Raw genomic sequence first — 2,676 nt, 5'->3', positions numbered from 1 at the left:
TTTTATAGTTATTGTGCTGTTTAACTTTCTTATAAAAGAGAGTGAGGAATTAAAAAGGTGGCCACCGAACAGAAAGTTAAACTGCAATATACTATAATCTTTTTAGTTCTTGTTTACATTTTTAACTAATAAATTATGAATATAAAATTTCAAATTAATTTAAATTCAAAAATAAAAGAACACCAACATAGATTTCTTAAACATTAAAATTTTACTATAAATTTAAATTACATTTAATTAGCACATTATTTGAAGTTTTATAGGAACCGAACATTTGGCTGGATCATGGACTACCCACCGACGGAGAATTTGTCATTGAGCTGATGGGAAATGTGTCGGCACTCGGCTTCGTTTCAACCTGGAGGAAGATTGGCAGCAGCAAAAAGAAATTCAACTGATAATCAACTGTCCAAAGTATTTGTTTGTATTATATTATAACTTTTAGAATCGTAGTAGGTACAGACGGTACAGTATACTATATATAATTATTTAATATTTATTAGTGAAGAAGAATTTGTCACAAAGCTGATGGGAAATGTGTCGGCACTCGGCTTCGTTTCAACCTGGAAGGAAGATTGGCAGGCAGCAGCAAAAAGAAATTCAACTGATAATCAACTGTCCAAAGTATTTGTTTGTATTATAATTTATATTATAACTTTTAGAATCGTAGTAGGTACAGACGGTACAGTATACTATATATAATTATTTAATATTTATTAGTGAAGAAGAATTTGTCACAAAGCTGATGGGAAATGTGTGAAGATTGGCAGCAGCAAAAAGAAGCTCATCTTAATTTAGTTGTCCCCCCTTTACGCATTAGCGCTCATCTCTCATCCACTCATCCAACACATTCACTATCGCCGGCCGGCAACACACATATATTATACACATTACCCGTTTTATATTATATAATATTATTAACACCTACATAGTTTAAGTTATTGTATATTTTTTTTTATTATTTGAATGCATTCATATGATCAGTTGTGTATTTAGGAATTTTAGGATAAGAGCAACACATATTTTGCCGCCTCCCCCCATTAAAAAAAAATTAAAAAACTTCTACGCCGCGCAATAGTGGTCAAACTGTTAATACCATAGAATACCATGTTATATAAATACTATAGTATTTTATATCTCTATGGCACACATATGTTGTGAAAAATATTAATGATTGACGTCACTGCGCCAGTACTCATAAAGTACGAAATAAAAATTTGCCATTCTGGACAACTGAATCCAAAGCCCCTACCTAAATACGCCCCTGCATATGATGCGTTCTCGCTTACGATGTGGATTAGGCCTACTGGGGACACCACAATAAAAAAAACGCGCCTCGTGTAATACCTCATAAAGTTATTAAACAATACGGACAATGTAATTGTACGACGTTTAATAATAAAGGTGGTGTGGAAAATTACCTAACACTGTTATTCTTTTTATATTTTTTTTTTATTAAATACCAATTAAATAATTATTTATTATAAGTATTTCAATAAAATAATATTTAATATTTAAAAAATATTCTTTGACTTGTTATAAAAGACTCCAAGTATAGTTATTATATTAGTTCTTATTTTACAAATACACTAACAAAAGCGGGTCAAGTTTAATATTGCCAGAAATATTGTGTGTATCTATTACTTTACTTAAAACATTGAATTTACACATATTTTACTAATTTACTGACGCATTGGTTACGTAGGTATTTGTGTCTTATAATAAAATACTAATGTTTACATGTAAATATGTGATTGTACACATTTGGATTTTATTAACCATAGGCTACAATTCCTCTAAAATCATTATGTTCTTAATCTTTTACGCTAACCAGTTTTCAACAAAAGTGATTTTTTATTTGTTTAAAATTCAAAAACGAATAGCCGTAAAATTTAAAATGTTTACCAAGTATTTATATTATCATTTTTTCTATAAATGGTATAATTTTCAAATAATTGTAATTAATTTTGAGCTCTTTATAGACAATTATATTTGCGTGCTTTATTAGTGTTTTTTAATAGTAAAAATTGATAAATAGGTCAAAATTCTTGAAAATTGAATTAATAATTCTAAATAAGTTGTTAATTTATTCATTAAAAATATAAAAAAATGTATATTCACAATACTTTTATAAACATATACGGTGGCATAGCTAGGAATTTTAGTTGTTTGTGGGGGGGGGGGGGAAATTTCAAAATTGTTCATAATAATCATGGATTATATAACGTCAAATACACAAGTAAATAGCCATATAGGTAGTACTGTCCAAGCATCTTGCAGAACCTCAGTAATTTAAGTTTTTTTAAACTATTTAAACAAAATAAACAAAATATACATTAATTTATCTAAGAACAATTTGATTGTGGAGACGTCTATAATAAGCTGTTATGCGCATTTGAGCTGTCAATATTTCTGTTAATTCATCAATATATCTATTCTTCATCAATATATCTATTCTACATCAATAATAATTATGTTATCTAATTGTAATATTTGTACGCACTATACTGAGCCAAATTGACGTTTATTCTTTAATAAATAAATTAGAAGACTTAATGACAAATTCAAATCTTATTCAAAAATGTTTGTCGCTTCAATAGATAAATACAGAAATGTTCAATATCAAATCCTTTTAAATATTATCACTGAAAACTCATAAACCATTAAAAAAATATA

The 2,676-nt window shown here is 28.0% G+C and overlaps 1 long non-coding RNA gene across 1 annotated transcript; it reads left to right on the top strand.

Annotated features, from left to right (window-relative positions):
* LOC132922043 (uncharacterized) lies at positions 1–1,382 on the top strand. The gene is made up of 3 exons (XR_009660982.1): positions 1–414; positions 504–624; positions 721–1,382. It is a non-coding gene; the product is annotated as an uncharacterized LOC132922043 (long non-coding RNA).
* Positions 1,383–2,676: the final 1,294 nt, after the last annotated feature.

Source organism: Rhopalosiphum padi, chromosome 2 (assembly GCF_020882245.1).
Source record: "Rhopalosiphum padi isolate XX-2018 chromosome 2, ASM2088224v1, whole genome shotgun sequence".
Taxonomy (NCBI): domain Eukaryota; kingdom Metazoa; phylum Arthropoda; class Insecta; order Hemiptera; family Aphididae; genus Rhopalosiphum; species Rhopalosiphum padi.
Note: the sequence above shows the minus strand (reverse complement) of the source record. Positions and strands in the feature narration are given on the sequence as shown.